The sequence below is a fragment of the Callorhinus ursinus genome, unplaced genomic scaffold (genome assembly GCF_003265705.2).
Source record: "Callorhinus ursinus isolate GAN/ISIS: 27379988/994484 unplaced genomic scaffold, GSC_fseal_2.0 scaffold1, whole genome shotgun sequence".
Taxonomy (NCBI): domain Eukaryota; kingdom Metazoa; phylum Chordata; class Mammalia; order Carnivora; family Otariidae; genus Callorhinus; species Callorhinus ursinus.
The window spans coordinates 117222943-117242755 of record NW_027397063.1 but is presented as its reverse complement, the minus strand read 5'-3'; the positions used below and the strand labels follow the sequence as shown (position 1 = coordinate 117242755).

The 19813-nt window shown below is 47.4% G+C and overlaps 2 long non-coding RNA genes across 2 annotated transcripts in view; one reads left to right on the top strand and one right to left on the bottom strand.

Annotated features, from left to right (window-relative positions):
- The window catches only part of LOC141370925 (uncharacterized), a 10982-nt gene extending 3495 nt beyond the window's left edge, over positions 1-7487 (bottom strand). Inside the window, exon 1 of the long non-coding RNA XR_012375422.1 lies at positions 7397-7487. This is a non-coding gene — a long non-coding RNA (uncharacterized lncRNA). The remainder of the gene's footprint in view (positions 1-7396) is intronic.
- Positions 7488-7630: 143 nt separating this feature from the next.
- Positions 7631-11445, top strand: LOC141370920 (uncharacterized). The gene is made up of 3 exons (XR_012375416.1): positions 7631-7825; positions 8593-8744; positions 9200-11445. It is a non-coding gene; the product is annotated as an uncharacterized lncRNA (long non-coding RNA).
- Positions 11446-19813: the final 8368 nt, after the last annotated feature.

Below are 19813 nucleotides of genomic sequence, written 5' to 3'. Positions count from 1 at the left end.
TTTCTTTCTTTTCTTTCTACCTTATGACAAGATGGACCTTATTTTTTTCAAAGTTTTTATTTAAATTCCAGTTAGTTAACATACAGTGTAATATTAGTTTCAGGTGTACCATACAGTGATTCAACACTCCCATACATCACCCGGTGCTCATCACGACAAGTGCACTCCTTACTCCCTATCCCTTATTTCACCCATCCCCCCACTCACCTCCTCTCTGGTAACCATCAGCTTGTACTCTATAATTAAGAATCTGTTTCTTCATTTGTCTCTCTCTCTTTTTTCCCTTTGCTGATATATTTCTTAAATTTCACATATGAGGGGTACCTGGATGGCTCAGTCAGTTGAGCATCCAACTCTCGATTTCAGCTCGGGTCATAATCTCAGGGTCATAGGATCAAGGCCCGAGTCAGGCTTGGTGCATGGAGCCTGCGTGAGATTCCCTTTTCTTCTTTCTCTGCCCCTCCCCCTGCTCGAACCCTCTTTTTTTTCTATCGCTCTTTAAAATAAATAAATTAGTAAAATCTTTTTTAAAAATTCCACATATGAGGGAAATCATATGATATCTGTCTTTCTCTTATACTCTCTAGCTCCATCCATATTGTTGCAAATGGCAAGATTTCATTCTTTTTGATGGCTGAGTAATATTCCACTACATATATATATGTTATATATATATATTCTTTATCCATTCATCAATCAATGGACACTTGGGCTGCTTCCATAATTTGGTTATTGTAAATAATCCTGCTAGAGGTGCATGTATCCCTTTGAATTTGTGTTTTTGTATTTTTTGGGTAAATATCCAGTGGTACAATTACTGGATTGTAGGGTAGTTCTATTTTTAACTTTTTGAGGAAACTCCATACTGGTCTCCACAATGGCCATATCACTTTACATTCCCACCAACAGTGCAAAGGGTTCCTTTTTCTCCACATCCTTGTCAACACTTGTTTCCTGTGTTGTTGATTTTAGTCATTCTGACAGGTATGAGGTGACATCTCACTGTAGTTTTGACTTGCATTTCCCTGATGAGTGATGTTGAGCATCTTTTCATGTGTCGGTTGGGCATCTGGATTTCTTCTTTGGAGAAATGTCTGTTCATGTCTTTTGCCCATATTTTAATTGGATTGTTTTTTGGGTGTTGATTGTGTAAGTTCTTTATATAGTTTGGATACTAACCCTTTATCAGTTATGTCATTTGCAAATATGTTTGCCCTTTCAGTACATTGATTTTTAGTTTTGTTGATTGTTCCCTTCACTGTGCAGAAGCTTTTTATTTAATACTATGTTGTTTTTATTACTACAGCTTTATAATACCTTCTGAAATCAGATGTTGATCCTCCACTTTTAACCTTTTCCACAGAGTTGTTTTGGGTATTTTAGATCATTTGTATTTCCATATGAATTTTAGGATCAGCTTGTCAATTATATTTTAACAAGGCCTGTCAAGATTTTGATTGGGATTACTTTGAATTTATAGCTCTTAGGTACTTTACTTCCTCCCTGAGCTTCAATTTCTTCTTCTTTAACGTGGAGATGATTCCTGCATTGCAAGGCAATTGGGAGGTCCATATGGTCTGGTACTGTAAAACTTCTCCCATCCAAGTACTAACCGGTACTATAAAACTTCTGACACAGTGCCTGGAGCATAATAGAAACTAAAAGTTGGTAGTCCTTTTACACCCTGTCCTTTCATCTTTGATCCCTAACCTTCCCTGTAGATGTCCCTCTGTCATTTTTGGAAATTTCACCATGACATCCTGGTCAGCAATATACGTGACACCCCATACCTCCTTTTTTTGGCCACCTTTTTTTTTTTTTTAAGGTTTATTTATTTATTTGAGAGAGAGAGAGAGAGAGCATGGGGAGGAGGGGCAGAGGGAGAGGAAGAGTCTTAAGCAGACTCAGCACTGACCGAGGAGCCCATTGCAGGGCTCCAGCTCATGACCCTGAGATCACGACCTGAGCCAAAACCAAGAGTTGGATGCCCCACTGACTGCGCCACTCTAGTGCCCTGGCCTTCTGTTTAAGTGGCCTCAAAATCAATGTCTTCAGGATCTGTTTACTTTCAATCACCACAACAAAATCTGGGCTCAAGTTCCAGTCATTACACTGCTAGACTTCCACAGTCAACCTCCCAACTGGACTCTTGCTCTCTAGGTTTGATTCTCTCCACAGTTATCTGACTTCCAGTCTATTGGTTAAAAATGCATTCAGTTGCAAGTCACAGTGAATTTGGCTAATGGTGGCTTAAACAAATAGGGGTTTATTTCACTCACATAAAACAAAAACGGGAGGTAGGCAGTTGTTTGTGTTGGTTCAGATGATTTACCAGAGTACCAGAGTCTTCCTTTTCTGATCTGCCATGCTTAGCCTTATAGCTTTCATTCTTGGGCTCATTTTCTCATGGCCACAAGATAGCTGCCAGGGCTCCAGACAACATATCACTTTAAGGCAGAAAGAAGGATTGGAATAGAAGTTTTCTCAGAATACTTCTTCCCCCAGTAGACTCCTGCTTATTTCATGCTGTCCAGAATAGGCTCGCATGGCCAGCCCTAGCTGCAACGGAGCCTAGGAATGCAGGGAATAGACTTTTTGTGATCTGTCACCCAGGCCTGGACACATTCTCGCCCCACACAAAGGTTCTATGAGCAAAGAAGATGTGGAGAATTGGTATTAGGCAGACAACGGACAGTGTCTTTTACACTTAGTTCTCTTACCTGAGAGTGGAGATAATAATGAGGTCATTGTGGGGTTAAATGAGGTGATGCATATAAGGTGCTTACCACTGTGCCTGGCCCATGTTAAGTGCTGAATCAATGGTATATATTGTTTTTATTACAGTTAGTATCTTCCTTGGCAAGGTCCAAAGAATTCCTTCATTGCCCAAAAAGCCCATTTGGTCTCCAGTGAAATTAACTCCTTTCTCTGGGCATGAAGTCTTGCCGACTCCTTTCCTGGCCACAGAGCATGGCTGCAGCAGACATTTAAGACCATTCAGTGTGTTCTAGACAGTGGTGCTGTTGCAGAGAATGAGACAGATACAGCTCTTGCCCTCATGGGCAGCAGGTCATAAACAGACAAATAAACAAACAGGAGTGATTGCAGTTAGTGATGAGTGGTGTGCAGGAAATAAACAGGGTGGAGAGCTGGAGGCCTGGGAGGATGCTCTTAGATAGCACAGCCTAGGAAAACTTCTCTGAGGACCCCATCTAAACTGAAGAATGAGCAGGAGCCTCCAGGGGAAGTGCATTCCAGTCCAAGAAAACAGGCGAAGATCTAGAGGTATGGAAGGGTTGGTGTACCTGAGGAGGTGGGAAGGGGGTTAGACTGCGCCGAGCTCAGGGAGAGTGTTGGAAGAGAAGGTACAAGATGCTGCGGGTGAGTGCGAGCATAGGCCGGGTTTATAGCCATGGTAAGCCGTTTAGATTTTAAGTGCAGTGTGGAACCACTGAAAAATTTTCAGCCTTGCAGAGATGTGATCTGATTAAAGTTTTCAGATGATCAATGTGGCTGTTTATTCATTCATTCAACCACTACTTATTGAGTGCCAGGCAATGTGCCAGGCACCAGATAAAGGAGTAGTGAACAAAATAGAGAAAAACCACTGCCCTGTAGGTGATCTACACCCCAGTTTTCCAAGGATTTCCTGGGACACAGTAATTTCAGTGCTAGAATGAGGACAGACCTGGCCAAACTGGGATGGTCATCATCCATGGAGCATACATTATCCCCCACTAGAGATAGAAAATAAACAAAACTAATAAGTAAATTGTATAATTGGTTCAATAGTGGTAAGGAAAGGGACCTGAAAGTTTGGGTAAAGGGTGAAGTTTTGGATAGGGTGGCCTGGGGAAGTTTTCCGGGGGAGGTGAAGCAAGGGACTAACAGTGTTGAAGTTGGGAGGAAGAGTTTTCCAGGTAGAGGGAACAGCAAATGCAAAAGCTCTGAGGCCAGTGCATGCCTGATGGTGTCTGCAGAGCAGTAAGGAGGGTGGTGTGGCTGGAGCAGGAAGTGTGAGGGCCAGAGTACTAGAGAGGTGGAGGAGTGAGGGCAGGTTATATAGTGCTTTGTGTAGCACTGTAAGGACTTTGCTTTTCTCTGAGATGGGAACCACCGGGGTAAGGAGCAGAAGATCTAGAGCTTCTGCGTATCTCTCTGGTCATGTGTTAAGGGGCAAAAGAAGAGCAGGGAGAGCAGTTATGAAGCTACGACAGTCATCCAGGTGAGAGCTGCTGGGGCTTTGGACCAGGGCGAGGCATGCTGTGGAGGCAGCATCATGCTGATGAGCTGAGTTTGGTGGTGGGGCTAAGGGAGAGAGCGGGTGAAAAGTGATCCTTTGCGTCTTCTTTGAGCAGGAGGGTAGAAGGAGGGACCACTACTGGAGTCAGTTTGGGGTAGGGACAGAGAACCGAGAGTTTCACTTGGAGAAGTGTGTGATATCTGCAAGTGGAGATGGGGGGTTGTTTACAACTTAGAGGACAGCTGTGGGACTGGAATGTAAGTTAGGGAATCCTTAGCGAATGCGTGGTATTAAGGCTACCGGGGATAGCTGTTATCTAGGCCGGGAATGTAGAGAGAAGGAATTGAAAGATTGCTCCCAATTCTTGGCTCCATGGCAATACATACCTTTGCCACTGTTTCACGCTGGGTAGAGTGAACCTTAGTCCCTTGACTTTGGATTAGCCATGTGACTTAGTTTGGCCAATAAGATGTCAGCAGATATTATGCTTGTGTGGTCTGGCTTTGTGCCTCATGCTTCTGTCATTGCTGGAAGAATATCCCCTAGGGAGCCAGACCCCTCAATCTAGCCCCTGAATAAGACACATGGAATGGAACCACTCCAGCTACCCCACAAGTCCACGACCTCAAGCAGAGCTACAGGTGGCCCACAGATGCTAAGCAAGAATCAAATTCTTATTATCATATATAGTTTGTGGTTGGTTGTTATGCGGCATAACCTGACACACCTCTCTTCAGCCTCTTTTCCCATTTTTTCATAACTCCAGCTGTCCTTCACATTGTAACAGCCTAGAGTCTCCCAGCTGCCAAAGCTTTCCTCTTCTTCTTCTTCTTTTTTTTAAGATTTCATTTATTTATTTGTTAGAGAGAGAGAGAGGGAGCACAAGCAGGGGGAGCGGCAGGCAGAGGGAGAAGCAGGCTCCCTGATGAGTAAGGACCTGACACAAGACTTGATCCCATGACCCTGGGACTGTGACCTGAGCCGAAGGCAGATGCTTAACTGACTGAGTCACCCAGGCTTCCCCAAAGCTTTCCTCTTCTTATCCAACACCTTCAAATCCTATTCTCTTGGATTTTGCTAGACCAGGGGAGGGGTGTGAGAACTGTGCTTTGTTTCTAACAGTGATAACTGACAAGGCTTCAGCAGGCCTAGGACACATTTCACACGTTCTCATTGGTCCTAAGGACCTCATGTGGTGAGTGTTCTTACCCTTGTAGTACTCGGGAGGCAGCGGAGGGTCAGGGAGAAGGAGAGTCTTGTACCAGATCCCACAGCTGGAGGAAAGTCGGGAGCCGAGAGGCCCAGAGGGAAGTCTAGTCTTCTTGGGGCCAAACAGAAACAGAAAACCAAACACTGGCATTCTGGGTACAGGGTGGAAGGGAAAATTGTTTTTCACCGAATAACCATTTGTTCCTTTTGAATTTTGTACCACGTGCATGTATGACCTATACACACACACACACACACACACACACAGCCCAGGAATCATGAGTAATATTAACACACTTAAAGAATTCACCTGTGAGTTGAAGGGTATGGGAAAGGGGATTCACAGAAGTACATTTTTTTCTGTTTCTAGTTCTGTCCAAGGGAGGAGGCCTGAGGTGCATTATCCCAGCAAGGCTTCTCCATTCCTAATTCTGATTTCTCCCTACCAGGCCCTCATTTGGATGGGGAATTACGAATTGGAGGCACTCAAAGTTCTAGCGGAGGAGAGCCTCCGTATGGGATCCTGCTCTGCCTGGTGTGGTGAGCATGCTTCCAGGGGGTCAGAAACCTCTGGGTGCTCCCTTTTCCTGGCAGCAGCGTCGAGAGACAGACAGCTACTGACATGGAGAAGCCCTACATCTAACCCCCTTAAGCTCTGACACCCCTCTTTGCATGGAAGCGCCTGCTAGAAAGAGTAGTCCCGATTGAGTGCAGGTACTTTTTGTTGTAAATCCAGAGAGTGAAAGTCCACATCTATCCGCAGCATCTCCTGTCTCTCTGCCTTTGGTTTCCCATCTGTGGAAAGAGGTGATGGGAGGGGAGGGGGGACGAGGATGGGTGGGGTGGGGTTGGGTGAGCAGAGGGTGAGCTCCTCAGGCTGGGGCTGGGGCAGTACCTAGGAGGGAGGGAGGATTAGAATCTTTGGGGGACAAAAGTCCTACTCTGAAAAGGCAAGCTCACAATGACCACAATGAGCATAGCTGTTTTGTTTTGGTATGTTTGTTTTCTTTTTGGTCGGGATACATCAAAGCATTTGAAACTTCCAGTGACATTAAAGAAAGATAGATGTGAGATATTAAACAAATGTGGGTGAAGAAAAGACTGCCAGGACAGCAGGCTGGCTGGTGGGACTTAAAAAGGCTGCATTTGCAGTTGCAGAAAAGAAAAACTCTTCTTTCAATCCAGTATCCCAAGAGGCCTGGACAATTGGGGTAGACTTGGAGGATCAGACTTGCAGACAAAACCAGCATCTGCATTTGAAACGGGCTCCCAGGGGCTCTTCAGGGAAGCTAGCGGCGGGATCTGCCAGCTGACGGGTTCCTCCAGTCCCAGAGAACATCTCAGAAAACTCAAGCAGGAGGCTCCCGCTCTGATCACAGCCCATGGGCGTCGGGTCCAGGAGGGACCCCAAAAGAAACCCTGCGTCGAAAGCTGGAGGGAGAGTGGGCGGATGCCCCCCCCCACACACACACCCGGGCTTGGCTATTTTGCTTAAGGTCACCTCCAAATGCGCCTGGGAATAAACTCTCCTTGTTTGCCTCTCGCCCGGCCTAAGCCCCGGGTCCCCTTGGGTGTCGTCCTGGACGCCGGCCACGGCTGCTGACAATGGCTCGCAGACGACAGATGGCGGGCGGGGAGGGGAGGGGCGCGGGCAGGTGCGCGCGGGAGACGCGCCGCCGCAGCGCGAGACGCTGTCTGTCGGCTGAATGGCTTGCGGCCCGCCGGCTGCAGCGGAGGCCGCCCGGCCCCGCGAACAATGACCGACTTCTCCTAACCCCCTGCACCCCCCGCGGGGCTGGGCCACGCGCCAGCCGGGCCAGCCGACCTGTGTGCGGCGCAGGCCGGGCTTGCCGGTCCCCGCGCGCCGGAGCCCCGGGGCTGGGCCAGTGCGCCGAGCCAGAGCCGCGTGTGCGCTCGGGCACGCACGCACACACGCACACTTACGTGCTTCCGCTCACGCGGGGCTCGGGGCCAGGGAAGCCTTGAAAAGGTCACAGGTGTGGCGAGCCCCGCGCCGAGGGCGCAGTGGCTTTCTTTGCTGGCACAGAGGCCGACTTCGGAACGAAGGGGAGTTTGCTTTGGAGCGACAAACTCCCTATCATAAGCCAAGGGGGCTGGGGGGGGGGGGGGGGGGGGGGGGCGGGTCTCAGCCAGGGCAGTGACACAGCAAGCCCTGGATCGGACGGAGTTGGGAGGGCTGCAGCCTGGCCCTGGCTCTGCCACTTGTTGGTGGCAAGTGGGTGCGCCCGCCGCCGAGGACCCCTTCAAAAGCGCTCATTTCGCGCCACTAGCCCGCAGGCCTGCGCACCGCCGTTACAGGCTGGGTCCCCTCCCCGTGCTTCGTGCTCCTTAAACAAAGTCAACCGGAAGCGGGTAAGGCAGGCGACTCGACCGCAGCCCTTTCTGTCCATCCCCTCGGGCCTGAAGTTTTCCTGAAGTCAGGGAGGCACTTTGGTGAGCTTGGTGGAGTGTTCAGTCCTCAGGGAAGTTGAACAAATTGGGCGAGTCCGTTGCAAATGGAGCCAGGCCCCTTTTGTAGCTGAGGAGCTAAAAGCAGCCGGGTGACCTGGGGTTGTGGATGTTGGAATGTTTAAGGCTTGCGTGTGTGTCTGTGGCTTTGAGGGGCGTATGTGTGCCCTCAGGGCTTCTAAGAGGTGCCGCATTGACCTTCCCTCCCCCACTTCCCCACACTGCCTGGAGGAGTAACAAGGAACACCATACAACAAAGGAGACATGGAGGCTCTGAGTTTGAACGAGATTCTTCCGCTGCGGTAAATGGAGAGGATGCTCTGTGAGAGGAAGTCCTTTAGGATGGCCACAACTCCGGTCCTGCTCTACTCTAATAGGGCCAGTGTTCTGTGTCCTTGCTGCTGTCACTCAACTGGATTATATATAAAACATTATAATCCCTGCCTCCTTGCTTTCTTTAATTACCTGCCTCCATTCTGAGATCTGTATATGCATATGATACATATGCATCATGCGTACATGGTATACTTATAAAAATATATATGCATATGTATGTGTATATATGTGTGTGTGTTGTGTGTGTGTGTATGTATATATGGCTCACCTGACCATGGAGAAGTCATTTCACTAGTTATCTTGATTGTGATCTCTCCTTTTTTTTTCCTTTAAAGGGGTACACAACACTGTTGGAAGAATGTTGGGTGATTCTGCTATATAGAGTGATAACACACCAGAGTTGGAAGGGAAAGTCAACATTTTTCTGGTGCAGTATTTCTCAGGCTTTGTCATTCACACACCACCTTTGTGACTGTTGTCATATCAGGTACTACATGTACTATACTATTTACTTGATATGTTTCTGTAAATCCTCTTGCTTTTTTACCTTAAATTCATTTTTAAGGGAGGGGCGACTGGGTGGTGCAGTCGGTTGGGCCGCAGACTCTTGGTTTCAGCTTAGGTCATGATCTCAGGGTCTTGAGATGGAGCCGGTGTAGGCCTCTGCGTTCAACAAGGAGTCTGCTGGAGGATTCTCTCTCTCTCTCTCTCTCTCTCTCTCTCTCTCTCTCTCTCTCTCCCCCCCCTCTCTTTCCCCCTCTCTCTCCCCCTCTCTCTCTCTCCCCCTCTCTCCCCACTCCCCACCTCTAAAATAAATAAATAAATCTTTTAAAACTTTTTAAGGGATATTTTAGAGGTGATTCTGGGGACACGGTTACCTGACTGTGGTTCCCTTTCCATCCACTTCATAATTAATTTCTCTCTCTCTCCTTTACTAAACAGTTGTAGGGACCAGTGGCAAGAATGAGAGATCGTTGTTCTACCCCATCGGTTTGTACATGAAATAAGGTTTGAGAAGAGGTGGAGCCTGAGGAACTTGGACCCTGATCTGTGGCCCCTCAGGGGAAGGCTGACACTGGGCCAGGCAGAGACATCTTGTCCCCTGTGCCTCATCTCAGCAGCTAAGAAGTTGTTAAACCAGTAAGGGTTAAGTTTCCTTGTTCCTGAGGCTGGAGACTCCATGGAACCCAGACTAGGGAAGCATTTTCTAGATGCTTCCGCAGGAGATGGGCGGCGTGCCCACATCTAAGCTGCCTTGATGAGGATAGCATCCTTTCCCCTTTTTCCACCGACAGAATGCCCATCCCTCAGGGTGTTCCAGCACTTGGACCTGAGCCTCAGTGAGCCGGCAGGGAGAGGGAGGACAAACAGAAGGTACACCCAATGAACTAGAACTGCTGCAAGAGGCAGATGGTAACACGAATTTAAGAAAATAATAAGCCCTGCCGATATTTAAATACAGTAAAAAGAGACTGTGGAGCTGAAAATGTGATTTTCCAACTAAACAGTTCAAGTGAAGAGTTGAAGGAGAAAATGACCACCACTGAGATTCAGATAAGCAGCCTGGAAAATCAAGGTCAGCAAATAGCTTCAAGTACAGAACAAAATTATAGAGATGGAAATCAGGGGGAAAATTGGTCTTGGAGGGCAGATCTAACGACCTAACATAAGAATAACAGGACTTCCAGAAGGAGAAAAGGGAATAGATGAAAGAAATAATAAATGTCATAGAAAAATATTGCCCTGAGCAGAAGGAAGACTTGAATCTGCAAGACTGAGAGGATTTTCTGAATTTCAGGCTGAAAGGACAAGAAAGTACCTGCCTATTTCTGAACCGTAAAGGATAAAAGAGGAAAATGTTATAGGGTCCAGGCAATTACCTCAACTTATCTGAAAAGAGAAAAGAATCAGGTTGGCATTACACTTCCCATCTAGTACTAGAAGCTACAAGCTAATGAAATAGACTCCGTAGGACTGTGCCTTTTGAAGTGATTCACCTGTTAAGGAAAAAGAAATATATCTAAGGCTAACCCCATTTGCTGAAAATATTCTAGAAAAGATGCTCTCCACACATAAATGACCCAGGAGAGAATGGAATGGAAAAGTAGATAGAACTTTCAAATTAACAAAGGGAAAAATGGAAACCAGCAAAAATAAGAAAAGGCAAAAGAGGGAAGAAAATAATTAGTCTATTTTCATTATTCTAGGATTCCATGTTTGCAAATGCACCTACTTGCTAAACTTTCTTTGTAACCCTAAAACCAATATTGCAAAATGCAATATGTATAGGGCATACCAGATGTACACCCACTTTGGAAGACAGGGAGTTTCTTACAAACTAAGCATACTCTTACTGTATGATCTTAATTGAACTCCTTAGTATTTACCCAAACAAGCTGAAAATTTATGTCCACATAAAAGCTGCACATGGATGTTTACTTGTAATTACCAAAACTTGGAAGCAACCACAATGTCCTTTAGTGGATGAATGGATAAAATAAACTGAAGTACATGAAGACAATAAATACTCAGTGCTAAAAAGAAATGAATTGTCAAGCCATGAAAAGATATGGAGGAACCTTAAAGCATATTACTAAGTGAAAGAAGCCAATCCGAAAAGGCTACACACTGTATGATTCCAATTAGATGACACTCTGGAAAAGGCAAACTATGGGAAATAGTAAAAGATCAGTAGTTTCTAGGGGTTGAGAGGGAGGAATGAGTAGGTGGAGCACAGAGCATTTTTAGGGCAGTGAAACAACTCTGTATGATACTGTAATGGTGGATACATGTTATTATACATTTGTCCAAACCCATAGAACGTACAACACCCAGAGTGAACCCCAATGTAAACTATGGACTTTGGGTGACAATGATGTGTCAGTGTAAGTACATCACTTGTAATCAACATGGCACTCTCGTGCCGGATGTTGGTAGTAGGGGAGGCTGTGTGTGTAGGGAGACAAGGACTATATAAAAACTCTTTGTGGGGTGCCTGGGTGGCTTAGGTGCTTGAGCGCCTGACTCTGGGTTTCAGCTCAGGTTCTGATCTCATGGGTCGTGGGATCGAGCCCTGCATGGGCTCTGCGCTCATTGGAGAGTCTGCTTGAGATTCTCTCCTCTACCCTTCCCCACACTCATGCTCTCTGTCTCTCTCTCAAATAAATAAATAAAATCTTTAAAAAAAACCTCTTTGTATATTTTTCCTTGGTCTTTTCTAATATTTGGAGAGGATAACCCTGACAGGTTTACTTAAAGTGCCTCCCTGCCTCAAGCCCTGCTTTTCCCGCCCATGTTAAAATGGGAAGCCCTTTTTCAACCAGAAAATAAAAACTAAAAAGACGCTGTATTTTCACCATAAATAGAAAATTAGATATAGTTAAAATAAGTAGAAGGTGGCAGAAAAAAATAAAAATCATAAAATCAAAATGAAGTTACTAAATTCCAGCTGCTATTGCCAGCAGGTGGCTCGGACCTAAGACCTGCTCATCTGTTGTAAAGGAAGATCAAAGTCATTAGAGAAGTGTTAAAGGCCCGCTGGCACCAAACGGAGACCTTCTCTTCTACAGGATTAAAGAAACAAAAGGTCACTGCAAAGGAGAGCGCTCTTTCAGTGCCGGCTTCCATGTCCTTTGATGCGCTGCTCTTTTGTCACCTAAAATCCCTGGTGTTGGAACTCCAGCCCTTGAAAAATGCAGATTTAATCTAAACCTTGTTTCTCTCATTGGAAAGCCAACCCCTGGAAAGATGGGTGCCTCGTGCAAGGTCAAACAGCTAGGTGGTAGTGTGTCCCTACTGAGGCACCGGGCTGGCTCTGCCTGAAGAAGCAGGATTCTCTCTAGACGTTTTAAAGAAGAAACAAAATCAGGAGATGATGTTCAGTTCTATTCTTTGCTGGTCGTGGAAAATAACCCCTTGTTCTTTTCCTTTCAGTCACTTAGAAAAATAATCTCATTTATATGAAAATTAAAATAGATGTTCAAGGGGTAGCTGGGAATATATAAAGGTCCTAGGAGGAGAAAAATATTCACCAAGAAACCATTTCAAATGCTTTGTCTTGTTTCCCAGGGCGGGGAAGGAATTTAAGAATAGAACTCACGGAAACAAGGGTTCCAAATGGAAGAGAGCAGTGGCGGGTAATTATAATAGGATGGGTAATTATGGTTTTCCAGGAAGTGCCTAAATTACAGGGCAGGTGTCATTTCCATGTTGCTTCCTCCTGAGAAAAATAATGCAAGCCAAAAAATCGACGTCTGGCTGGTAGGCGTTTGAAACCTGCATACACCTTGTCCAAGGCAAGGCAGCTTTGTTTCAGGGACTCCCGGCTTCCCCCCTCCTTCCTTCAGCCCGTGCCACCCGGCGTGAGGGGCAGCTGTCAGTGACTTCTCCCCTTCCCCTGACCGCTCTCTCTAGTGAAGGTGGCACTGTTCGCCAGGCTCCTCCCTGCCTTCTCTGTGGCTCCAAGAGAGATGAAATGGCGAGAAAGTCAACACTGATGAGGTCATGGAGAATGGGCAGCCATGAAACAGCAGATTCTGTTTCCCCTCTCCTCTGTACAAAGGCAACCTTTCATTCCCCTGGAAAAATCCACCGTGGGCCCTCATGAAGAAATGGTCTTTCCCCAGGACTCCTGTTTACTTAGCCCTCACCCAGGAGGCCAGGACTGGCTGACACAAATGCCACCCTTTTTAAGGCATACTGACCTCAAATTGGCAAAGTGGAGAAACGAGAGTTTGTGTGAGGGGGGCCCACAGGGAAGGTCCATGGAACTTTCCTGCAGCATCTTGACTGTAACAACAGCAGCTGTTGCACACAGTTGTCTTGATGCGGGGACATTTTGACTCAGTCTGAAACCCAGCTATTAAACTTTAGGCTAAAAAAAAAAAAAAAAAGACCAAGCACACAGACCTTCCCATCCCAGTCCTGAGCCTCCTTGGCTGGGGTGAGGATCGGGAATGGAGTAGGCGTGGTAAGATTCTGTTCTGCAAACTGATGATTTTAAAAAGTGTCAAGAAGGTAGCGTCAGAGTGGCCACATTAAAACATCCAGCTTCTCATCTAGCCCCACGCTTGTCCCCCAACGTGGCACCCCTTTTGTCACAGTGCCTTCTACGTTGGTTTTTGGCCCAGCCCCAGCATAACCTCCTGAGGGGCAGGCACCCCTTCTTCTGAGTCTCCGGCAGGAACAGCTGCTCGGTGCGTGCTCACGACTAATAGAATAAAATGTGCTAAGTTCAGAGGGGACTTTCCCACATTTCTGAAAAGCAAAGACAATGAATGAAGAAAGATTTCTAGACCGTCAGTTCGGTTTCTTCAAACTCGTTGACTGCAATCTATACTAAAAAAAAAAGCATTCTATATCGCAACCCAGTGTAGTATAATTAGACACACACCCTCGCACACCAGATACAAAAATTTAATGACATAAAACATATTCATTATGTGCAAAGCACTTCGCTGTTTTCTATTCTAGGCTATTTTGTTCTCTATTTCCTTTTTAAAAATGCTTGAAAATTCTGCTTTCAGTTGATTTGATGAACACCGAGGGAATGGTGACCCACAGTACGAAAAAGCCACTCTTGACCCTTGCTGGACCGTTCCTGACGGTACTCAGCAGGGCGCCAGCCTCGTGTATCACCGCTCATCCCTCATTCACCTCCCGGAAGGTACCTAAGTAAGAAGGCATTGCACCATGGGGGAGAGCTCCCTGCAGGGACATGGAGAGAGCCTGAGAGAGGACAGCAGGCCACTCCTGGGCCACCCAAAACGCCTCTGGCCATGGCTCTGCTCTCCTGTCTGCAGCCCCTTCCTTCCTGCCATACCCCTAAGTGCTCTTACCTCGGCATTCAGCCTTGCCCCCACTGTGGTCCCACCCCTCAGTCCCTGATTTTCTTTGGAACACTTCAGTGAGGTGTAATCGACATGTAAAGGCTATACATATTTAACATGTACAACTCAGTGAGTCTGGGGCTAAGTTTACACCTATGAAACCATCACCACCAAAGCCATAGACATGTCAATCACCTTCCAAAGTTTCCTCTTGCCCCTTTATTATCACTATTATTGTTGTTGTTGTTACTATTACGTGTGAGGTCAGAACACTTAACATTAGATCTGCCGCTTAATTTTAAGCAATACAGTATTTTTTTTAAGATTTTATTCATTTATTTGACAGAGAGTGACACAGCGAGAGAGGGAATGCAAGCAGGGGGAGTGGGAGAGGGAGAAGCAGACTCTAGGCTGAGCAGGGAGCCCGATGCAGGGCTCGATCCCAGGACCCTGGCACCATGACCTGAGCCGAAGGCAGACACTAAACGACTGAGCTCCCAGGCGCCCCTGAAATACAGTATTGTTAGCTATAGGCCCTATGCTGTACAGCACATCTCCAAAACTTACTTATCTTGCACACCTGACACTTTGTAGCCTTTGACCATCTCCTCCCCATTACCTCTGCCCCCTCAATCCCTGGCAACCACCATTTTATTTTCTGCTTCTATGAGTTTGACTATTTTAGATTCTACGTAGAAGTGAGATCATGCAGTATTTGTCTTCCTGTGTTTGGTTTATTTCAGTTATAATAACCTCAAAGTTCATTGTATTAGTCAGGGTTCTTCAGAGAAACAGAACCAACATGATATATAAATATCTATCTATATATACCAACATGATATATATATGGAGAGAAAGATAAGAGGACATTTATTATAGGAACTGACTCCCACTGTTAGGGAGGCTGAGAAGTCCCACAATCTGCCATCTGCAAAGCAGAAACCGGGAAAGCTGGTGGCATAATTCAGTTCAAATCTAAAGGGCTGAGAACCTGGGGACCACTGGTGTAGGTCCAGAGAACCAAGAGGCTCCCAGGTCTGAGGGCAGGAGAAGATGGGTGTCTCAGCTCAAGAAGAGAGAGCCTACTGGCCCTTCCTTCACCTTTTTGTTCCAACTGGGCCCTCGATTCGATGGATTGAATGATGCCCACCCCATGTGGGTGAGGGTTGACCTCTTTACCGAGTCTACTGAATCAAATGCTAATCCCTTCTGGAAACACTCTCACAGGCATATCCAGAAATAATGTTTGCCCAGCCATCTGGGCATCCCTTAACCCAGTCAAGTGGATGCATAAAAGTAACCATCACATCCATACATGTTGTTGCAAATGGCAGGGTTTCCTTCTTTTTTTTTCTTTTAAGGCCAAATAATATTCCATTGTATGTATACGCCACATTTTCTTTATCCACTCATCAGTCAGTGGATATTTAGGTTGTTTCAATTGCTTAGCTATTATGACTCTCAGCCCCTGACTTAGCCTATCCAAGCCCACAGGGCCCCATGTGACAAAGGGCCTGATGAGCTGGACTTTGGACCAGAACATTCCTGCCACTACATGCGGATAATGGGGGAAGATAGAATTTGGTGCCCACGTCCTCTGGATAAAGTCCAGCTGTTGTGAAGGAGACACTGTTTTAGCACAACAGAACTAGAAGAGATCTGAGCCATCATCTACTTGAAGCCTTCCCTTTTTTTTTTAAGATTTTATTTATTTATTTATTTATTTATTTATTTATTTATTTATTTATTTACAGAGTGAACAGGGGGAGGGGCAGAGGGAGAGGGAGAGAGAGAGGATCTCAAGCAGACTCCTCGCTGAGCACGGAGCCCAACGCGGGGCTTGGTCTCATGACCCTGAGATCATGACCTGAGCTGAAACCAAGAGTTGGACGCTTAACTAACTTAGCCACCCAGGCACCCCTTGAAGCCTTCATTTTACAGACAAGAAGGTTGAGGCTCAGGGTCTCCCCCAGATCTTCACGTTCCAGCAGTGTGTGCTCACCTAACATTGCAGCGCTTCTCCCAGCCCCATCTGGGCTGGCCAGGCTGCTAGCACGGGGCCCTGTCTGGGGCACTCACACCACTGGTGGTTGTCCGACCTTGGGCAAAGCCATTTTAGCCTCCATAACCTCAGCATACTGATCCGTAAAAATGGAGATTATAATACCTGTCAGAAACAGTTGTAACCCTGATAATTTTATTCATTGATTCACTGAACAAACATTTATTAAATTATGAACTATTTGCCAAGCTCTGTTCTAGATGCTAGGAAAACAGCAATGAATAAATAAGAAATCTAGAATCTGTCATCCTCGGACTTATGTTCTCCTGGGGGAGACAGTTAATAAGCAAATCAATAGGTACACATATAAGCTAATATTCAGAAGCGATAGGGCTATAAAAAATGAGAGGGGGGGAGGGAGATTGAAGGAAAGCACTTGGTGAATTATACAGCACCAAAAAACTGCCGCTCCCCCTGCTTGTATTCTCGCTCTCTGTCAAATAAATAAATAAAATCTTAAAAAAAATAACAGGGAAAGAAAATTATATTTTTTTTCACTTGTAATTATGTACTCTGTTTCATTGTACTCTGTCACTTAATTATGAATAGCTCCAGGTGTGAGTTGCTTGTCTAGTCTGTTTAGAGTTCAAGGTGGGGAATGTCCTTGATGAGTTCTGCTTGGGGTTTCAGAGGGACAGCTTACTTTTGGTGGAGGAGGAGAGTCTAAACCAACCTCCCTTCTATGGCAAAGCCTCCTTTTGGCCTTTTTTTTTTCCCTCCTAGAACTCAAATATCAAGCCCCTCTCTGGGGCAGGCACCTACGATCTATCTCTGAGCAAGGCTGGGAGCTGGCTCTGGAGGTCATGTAGGGATGAGAGACAGGCAGTTCGCAGGGAGACCTTGCAACCAGAAGCTCTACTGTCAGGTCCACTTCAGCCTTTTCCCACCAGGATGACCCAGACCTCGGTTTCTCCGTTTGTAAACTGAGGGGGCTGGCACAGATCAGCATTCCCCCAAACGTTATGCGCATACAGCTCTGGGGACAATGGTAAGCCCAGTAAGTTTGCCAACTGCTGATGACTCTAGGAGCAATGGGAGAAGGCCTGCAGGGGGGTGGGGGGATGCGCGAGAAGGTGAGCGGCGCTGTGTTGCCCCCGGCCCAGGCCACCTGCCCTGGCTGGGACCCAGGGCCCCTCACTGCTGGGTTCTGTCAGGAAGCTTTCTGGGAAGAGCCAGCCGTGGGCTTCTAAAGGTCTTTCCCATCAGAGAGGCCTGGGCTATGAGAACACCATCCTGGGGATGTGAGGGTCTTAGCACCCCTGCGGACCTTGTGGCCTGTGGTCGCCTCCCGCCCCCACGGAGCGGCTCCAGCTGACTTCTCTGCGGGCCGGTGGTTAAGTGGGCAGACGCGTCTGGGTGCACAGCCACTGCTGGTCCGGCCGCAGCCGTGAGCAAGCAGGCGTTCCACTGCCCGGGGCCTCACACGCGCTGCCTCATCCGGGCCTTCTCACTCCCTCTCCCAGTTTCCCCAGAATCCCCCGGGGCAAGCGGGACTCGGGGCTGAAGCTCAGACTATACTACGGAGGGGCGGGTCGGCCTCGCCCGGGGCGGGGCCGTGTCAGGGTCACTGGCAAAGACATCTTCAGGCTTCCAGAACTGGAAGAGGGGCAGGACTATGGGAGCAGATAGCGTGAGTCTTTGGTTCCCTTCCTTCTCCTTCCGGTTCCCCTCTAGTCTACGGTTTCCTCCTTCCAGAAAGAGATGACAAATGAACCCTCCTTGGTGAAGGAGAGAAAGGACAGCGCACCAAGCTCCCCGTGACTGAGACAGTGGTGGTGAAGGTCAGTCAGGGAGGGACAGTGACCTCAGCCTGAGCATGTGCGCTGTCAGGGCCTGGGAGCCCAGCTGGCACGGCCAGCAGGAGACGGCGGGAAGTCTGGCTGGAGTGTAGACTGAGTCATCTCAGCACGGCTGAGTCCAGGGTAGTCACGCCTGTGAGTGATGAGCACCTTGAGGAAAGACAACGTCACTGCCGTGTCTGGAAGGTGAATCAGGGAGCCACAGAATAGAGGTCTCTGCATTCCCGGGGAAGGCTTTCTCTTACTGCCTGGTTCTGATGGGTTTTCTCCCCCGAGTGACCTCAAAGGAATGATAGCTTTGCAATTGACGTCTCTATGGCAAAATGAGCTAGTGTGTCTCAGAGCTCCAGGGGGTGGAAACTATGGGGTTTCAGAGGCTGATGGCCCTTCTCTTTTTCCCTCCTTCCCTTTCTGTCTCTCCTTCCTTCCTTCCTTCCTTCCTTCCTTCCTTCCTTCCTTCCTTCCTTCCTTCCTCCCTCCCTCCCTCCCTCCCTCCCTCCCTCCTTTCTTCTTTCTGTCCATCCTTCTTTCTGTCCGTCCTTCTTTCCTTCCCTCCTGCCTTCCTCCCAGCATGTCTATATTCATTTCACAAATATTCACTGGACAACTGCTATGTGCCAAGCAGCGTGGACTGGGGACACGGTGGTGAATGAGACATAGATGTCTCCGCTGTCATACATTCTGTGGTCTAGGGTGGCAGAAGGATACCAAACAATCACAAGTGATTCCCTGCAATTTGAACCTAGTCCAGGGCCTCTGAATGCACCTAACAGAGGTCTTGGCAGGATGTGGAGGGCCAGGGAGGGCTTCTCTGAGGACAGTGCAGTTAGGATGAGACAGTAGGATGGGAAGTTCACCAGGGAAGAACATTCCAATCGGAGGGGATGGAGGAAGTGGAGAGCTCGATGACTTTGAGAAACAGGGTAGTAAGTGTGGCCTGAGCGGGGGAGGGGGTAGGGAGTGAAGGGCTAAGGCAGGATTCAGGTCAGCCAGGACCTGGGAGGCTGTGTTGAGGATCCGGAGCACTATCCTCAGAGCCCTTCTTAGGCAGAGATGGGTGGAGGACTGGTCCCCATGGGTCCTGCAGGGGAGTTGTGAGATTCTGCTCATGGAGTGTTCTGATCCTCCCACTATCAGTCACACCACGTAAGTCCACGGAGAGGCTCAGGACCACACATCCTGCTCTAGGAGGCTGGCTTCTAGGTGTCATCCTGCCCAGACCCACCATGGGTGACTGTGGGCAAGTGCTTTCTGTTCCCCTCACTGTTTCTAAGGAGGAACAATAGTAGTGGCTGCTGGGGAGCCTTTTGCTTTTTTAAATGGATAGTCCAGGCCCAGAGGGAGGCTGCTGACTGCCCCCTTCCAAGCCAGAAAACCCTGGGGTCACAGTAACATAGCAGCCTGTTTGTTGTGAGGTGGCACCTTATGCTAGGAATGGGAAAATCCCAAGGGAGAATCAAGAAGTTCACAGATACTTTGATATAGTGGAAGGAGTCCAAGCTTTGGAAGCAGGAAGACTTGGACGTGCATTCTGGATCTGCCACTAGTCATGTGGCCTTGGACAAATCACTTAGCCTCTCTGAGCCTCATGTGCTCATCTGTAACTAGGGGACTACTGCAACAAGCTACCCTCATCCTGTTGTATAAGGATTACTGATGGTGTAAGATGTTCAGCACAGTGGAAGTCGCTTTTCAGTATTTGGCTGAGGTAGGAAATGTTTAAACCTTCCTAGAGAGGTGGCTTTTCACTTGTATTGTGAAAAAGGAGAAGCCTCATTTGCCATCACTGCTCAATAACAGTCCTTTGTGAGTCAAGCTGTCACTGCTAAGACATCCTACCTTTTGTCTCTCTGCATGGCAACTGGAC